General features: G+C 34.6%; 1 long non-coding RNA gene across 4 annotated transcripts in view; it reads right to left on the reverse strand.

The window, feature by feature from the left end:
- Positions 1 to 3192, reverse strand: part of LOC111250485 (uncharacterized) — an 8166-nt gene extending 4974 nt beyond the window's left edge. For all 4 annotated transcript variants that reach the window (XR_002673396.2, XR_015325752.1, XR_015325751.1 and 1 more), the window contains exons 1-2: positions 1716 to 3192; positions 645 to 777 (exon numbers count right to left, since the gene is read on the reverse strand). This is a non-coding gene — a long non-coding RNA (uncharacterized LOC111250485). The remainder of the gene's footprint in view (positions 1 to 644; positions 778 to 1715) is intronic.
- Between the last annotated feature and the right edge of the window lie 3235 nt (positions 3193 to 6427).

Consider the following 6427-nt stretch of genomic DNA (forward strand, 5'->3'; position numbering starts at 1 on the left):
ATATGGCTCACAATTTCTTAGCGGTTGGGACATATTCAGTGAAGATGTTTTTCGCCATCCATAATACAATCCAAGCAAAAGTATTTTTGATTAAATTAAAAAAGAGCCTACTAACCATTAAGGACTCATTTCTTTTTTATTAGTTCAGGGCAACGAAGTTAGTGAAATAATTAAGTTCTTGGCACAATTCTGAAAAGTTCTTGGTCATTAAACGAGGTGGAGTGGCTCGCAGCTTCCAGCTTTGCAGTTTTTTAAGGACGCTACCAGGAAGCTATGAGATACGCATGTTTGGCTTTATCGGCACACAACATCTATTTGTCAGGGTCCTCGGCATTTTTGTCTTACTAAGATTTCTCCTTTCACAAGGGACATCTCTTTCCTCCTTGCGAGGCTTTTACAGAGTTTATTTTAGATTGTGGCCGTTACTTTCGTGTACTTGGGACTAGTCTATATGCAAACTTGCAAAAATGTAGGTTTGAAAGAAGCAAAACAAAATAGTTACGCATACTTTCACCTTTGACAAGCAATGACTTAGCGCTATCATTAAAAGTCTGTATAAATAGCACAGCATTTGTAGGTTAAAAAAAATGATAAAAATATTTTATTCCAAAACTAGGCATAAGGATAAACGGAGAAAAACTTACATCAACGATAAAATTGACGATACGTTTGTAAGTCATACAGAATGGTTGAGTATTGAATCGAACGTATTGACTACCAACATGATGTGACCCATTATCGATGTGTCGGTTATATATGGCACAGATGAATGATAGCCTGTATTCAAAAGAGTACGATATGGAGCTTAATAAGAAGATGAATGGTTACCGAAAATATTGATAACCAGCTGCATACTAAGAATCTATTAAAATTCTATTTTTTCAACATTGGATTAATTCTGTAGTTTCTTCTGAATATTTTACAGAATTTGAGCCAAACTAAAGACAAGTGATGTATTTATACAAATAGGCATGGCTTCGCCCATTCTGATTTTTCTTGAAGTTGTTTTCATGACTGACCAAAAGAAGAGCAAATATTTTGCAAGCAATTTTTTTTGCACGTGCTAAAAGTGTCACTTCTCACAATCATGTTAGAAAATATGCCCACCAATCATCGCTATTACAGTTTCATTTGAAGAGAGTTACTAGTAGTCTCAAAAATCCTTCGTAAATTTCTTTAATCCGCAGATAACTTTCTAATAGTAACCATGCGTTACGCGATATTGGTAAGGATGGAGCCCACTCTAATAGCGACAAATTTCTGGGCTAACAGCGCAGTTTTCATGAAGTCGTTTAAATTTAACAATTACTAACGGTCCTCCGGTTTCCATCCTGGGAATTCCTTTCAGATTTTTCCGCAGCTCATAGAAAATTAAAATGATATAGGTCGTATATTTTATACAAAAAAAAAGTTGATAATCTCGGTAGATGTTCGTATAATGTAACGATAACAGCTACTTTTTACCGAAATCTCATTGTCTAATGCTTCGTATAAACACATTCATGAAATCACAGATGACCATTTAAAAAGAAAATCGAATTTAGCTGAATCATTCATAGGCATACGATTTAATGTACATTAGTATTACCGGTGAGGTGTCACTGAATTCACTCATTTATGTAAAATTTAAAGCCGTATCATTTACTTTTTTATTTATTCATTTATGAGATTAGTTACTATACTGATACAATATGATAATAGCACTTCTTACTTACTGAATAGAACTTGTTTTCAAACGTTAGTAGTTGTCAAGTAACCTGAAAACGCTTTCTTGAGCGCTCATTGACTCATTCAACGGTTGTAATTGCCACTACCGCATCGGTTTTATTACATGGTCGCTTTTTGAAAAGTCCAAACATGAACTGAAATTGCTTAGCTTCGCATTTCATCTTAGCATCTTATTGTTCTTCCGCGCTCTATTATACAACATCGGGTAGTTTTTTGGTTTCTCCTCCTATACGCTAGCGCAGACGAGCGAGAAGCTGCAGGCACAAGAATGCATTGATCAGTGTCTTTCTAGGCTGTGTGAGCACCGGACCAGGCTATAATAATTTATTCTTTTTTCTTTGTTTTTTTCAATTTTATTTTTCCTTATCTTTTTGACAATTTCTCAAAATGCTCTGAAGACACGAACAGCTCTGGAGTTGACTTACATAATTAATGAAAATGTTTCTTAAAGAATGCAGCGCGAAAATTGGCGGCTAAACACGGATTGTAGGAAAGGGAAGCCATTTAAAACAAGAATTGTATCCAAATGGAAAGTCATATAGTCGGAACCAAATTGGTTACGAAATCTACATTACAGGAAGATACATTCTATTTTCGAATCCTTTATTATTTCCGCGTAGTTTGAAGTGTTGCTGATGAGAACTTACAAGTGCTAACGTGCTGAGGATTTTTGCAATACGCAGTTGTTCTGCTGGAAAAAATCCATTGACACCTTTCCTAACACGTTAATGAAACAGTCTCTGTCAAAGTGCAAACTGCCTTCATACGCATGTCTTTGCTTTTTGAATAGAGATCGCCACACACTCGCATATTTCCTTAAATTATATTTGCTATATTACCTTTTCAATTTTAATTTAATTCAGTTTTTAATAGTGAATATATCGGCGTCCCATAGTGCCACTAGGGCAAATGATCCTGTTATTATGCTTGTAATATGCTCCTAAGGCACTGTTAGCACAACTCAGTACTAAACTGCCCAAGTATACTTCGTGGCAATTGTTGCGATGCTTAAAGTTTTAATGACACTTACTGGATAAGTATGCATTGATGAATTAGTGCGTTATAATAGACATAGTATTACCCTAAGTGTTCTTCTCAAAGTTTCATATCTGCTCTAGGACATAGAGCTGCAGATAAGTTCAAGAATTTGCATTTAAAAGATGTCACTTGTGTATGAATTGAAACATAACGTTGCTTAACTTCTATAAAAAGAGAAATGAGATTTTCTGCTTTACGGAAGTAGTATTACCGGCACACAGTTTATACCCGTATTTATTCAATACAAGGGTAACTAGCGACTTGTTATAGTGATGCATCTATTCATAAAAATATAGATCTGCATAATAGTGATAACGATAACATTTGAGAAGACATTTCTGGCTAGTTAAATGTTTCGAGCAATATATTATTATTCACGTATATATCTTGATTACTTTACTGGAAGTCACTACAATTTTGCACTACACTTACTGCAGTTTTGAAATGACTTTAAAAGTTTGATAAAACATATAATTAGGCATGGCAAGATTACAGAAAGAATCATTCTATATCACGATAATATATTAGGTATTTTTTTGCAATATACATTTTTGTTAGGTAAACGCACACGTTGAATAATAGTACTTTAGGATGGATAGAACAGAAAACAATAACCTAATGCTAAAAAACAGCGATTTTGAAGGATCAGAGAATGAGTGTCTATGTTTAGTTTTATAAAAAAAAAGCCTTTATAAAAAAGTTTAGCCTTTATAAAAAAAAATTACATGCTATGCACGCAAAATTTTTAGTTGAATCAAGCTATCATCATAGCGATTATAATGTTCAATGGTGATTTCGGCAGTATTGCATCGCTCATTAGCTAAATGTTGGAATCTAACAAGGTGATGTTATCATATGTGGTCTTTTAGTGAGTAGTAAAATAAATTGGCTGTCGCTAATTTTTCAGTGTGTCCTAACTCTATGTACTACAAGTGTCTACGAGCTGGAAGGGTGGTAGTAGTTTTTCACGAAATTATAGGTGCTATTACCAGCTCTTTGGTCCTTTAAAAAAATATTTTTCTTACTTTACAATACAGTCATGTATTGTGTTTTAGTTCACAAATTCAAATATATCATAATATGACTACGTGCATGTAGAATCCCGTAAACAATTGGTAACTTACAAAGCCTTGTCTGGAGAATCGCAGGGCAACCTATGACTAGTTAAAAATTTCACTTTTGCATACAAAGGTCCACTTTTTTTCAGAATTAAACATGCAAAGTAGACAAAAACAGAAACAATACAGGATTTCTTGACTGAGAGCTCGCATATATATATAAACCTTGCTACCTTTGCGTCTCGCCTACACATGGGCTTGAAACTTGACACGAATTTTTCTTGAGATTAGTCTATGCTTTCCGCATTGTTTACCCTGTAACTGTGTTTTTAATAGTAATAATTGATGATGTAGATGAATGCGCAATACCTTATAGCGTACGCGAAAATTGGTTTTATCTTTTTATAGTTGAAAATCTCAGTTTAGAAGGTAAAAGTTTCCGGGCTCCAATAAGAAACAAATAACTATACACTCCAGGCTATATCAGATTAAAATTCAGTTCACTCAGTTCGGTAAGAAATACAGATTGCATCTACCTAAAACTATGTGGACAGTCCATGGAGAATTACTACACCATGGAGACAATCCATTTTGAAGAGATACAAATCTGATCTTCCATATATTATTGCCTATTCAGGGAACATCCATTACACCTTTTCCATCCTTTAACTGAGATTTTTTTGTTCCTAGAGTAATATTGTTCCGAGTCTCTTTTAATGTTTGCAGCATTTGTTATTTATTGTTTGTTTTTATGGCGTCTGGTCAGCGTAACGAAACAAGTGCTGTACGTTCAATTTTGCCTTCTCCCTGTAGTATCTAGTACCCATTCAACCACAGAATCAAGATATCATTCTTCATTGTTAGAAGATCTAAAGTGCCCTGACTCAGACTTAATGCTTCACGTTAGTTTTACGCCATCTAGTCAATCGGAGCCGTCTCTGTCGGGAGATTGTTGGGTTTTTTATGCCTAGATATTAGTCTTTCCTTAGAGATAGGGTCTCTGACACACTGAGAATTTCACTTTCTAAGAATTGTTCCGCAAGTCGTCAATTACATTTAGAGTTGATCCGTAGGGTGTTAACGCAATGTCTTTTGACATCGCATTAAAAGCCTATAGATTTTATCTTTTGGAGTAATGGCACCTTGTGATGCCTTAATTTACAATAATTTCGTCAATTTTGGCTAAGCTGTGCGGGAATATCATGGTGCAGTTCTTACATGTTTTGCACCAGCTGACTTTACTAAGTTATAACACACATCTAGGTCTACTGGAAGCTATGTTCAGTAACTACAATGAATAGATGTGCATATTTGAAAAATATATGCTATAGAGCGTTGATAATATTAATCGTCGTAGCCGAACTCATGATATTCACGGCTACAGGGATTATGCATCTACTACAATTAAAAATACATTCTCATTGGTTGACTTTGCGATATCAACATACACCCCTTCGAGGAGGTGAGGAAGTCCGACCCAGAGTCTAACGGGTATTTCAGCAGAATTTTTCACCTTATTTTCGATGTATGGCTTCTTAGGCCTATCCACAACTCAGGTAAAATTCCTGCGGCACTTTGCTCCACAGTTCCTTCGACATCACCGTTCGATCTTCAAGCAAAATATAGCCCTTGCACGGCGACACGTTATGGTTGAAGGAGAAGTGTAACGAATTATTTTTTATTGGATAATTTTTAAAGGTAATTTTCTATTTTCTATACATTTAAGTACGTTTAAAGTCGATTCGAAAAAAAGTGTTGCCTGTTAATGGACTTGGTCGAGTTTGATGAGTACTGCTATTGGGAGACAATATGCGGTGTTATCCTATTCCTACTTGTACTTAATTTTTTTATTCTTAAAGTAGTCTGTTAAAATTCATCAATTGAGAAGTGGCGTCGGCATTTCTAAATTCCTCTACTTTTTTAAATGTAATTCGAAAATAGTAACTTACACAGATGTGCGATAGCTCAGCTCTAAAAGCGACTTTTCTTTCTTCTTTCGAGTTCTGTAAGGAACAGTTTGTAATCTTTTAATAAGACATTCGTATATTTCTTAGACCATTAACAAGCGCAAACGAGAGCTACAGCTTCGTTTCTGTTTGAACATATCTTTACTCTCTTTTGATGAAAGACTTTTTAGGTAGAAAAATTAGAATAGAATATTCCTCATGCACGGCGGCATCCAAATCACACTAGTTCGTATGGGAAACCGTGATTATTGATGAGTTAGTATTTATAAAAATAAAAAAAAAAATCTCATTATAAGAGTTCCCTGGATTGCTCTAGTGGTGCGGGTATTCAGCTGTACATCTGTCAATAATGAATGAAAAAGCTGTGAAAACAGCTCTGATTTTTGAGTATAGATCAAAAAAGCCTAAAATAAACTAATATCTTAATCCGAACGATCGTATTTTTCTAAGCTAACTTTCCTATCCATACGTTTTGAAGCCTTAATATGTTTCTTATCATTTTATTCAAATGTAAGCTCAGAAATAATGAAATCATACAAATAGGCTTAATGAAGAACGATTCTAGTTACCAATTTCAACTTCTACTTAAAGAATAGCTACAACTAACTTAATAAGAAACACTTATTGTGTCTACAA

The sequence above is a fragment of the Varroa destructor genome, unplaced genomic scaffold (genome assembly GCF_002443255.2).
Source record: "Varroa destructor unplaced genomic scaffold, Vdes_3.0 BEIS01000004.1, whole genome shotgun sequence".
NCBI lineage: Eukaryota > Metazoa > Arthropoda > Arachnida > Mesostigmata > Varroidae > Varroa > Varroa destructor.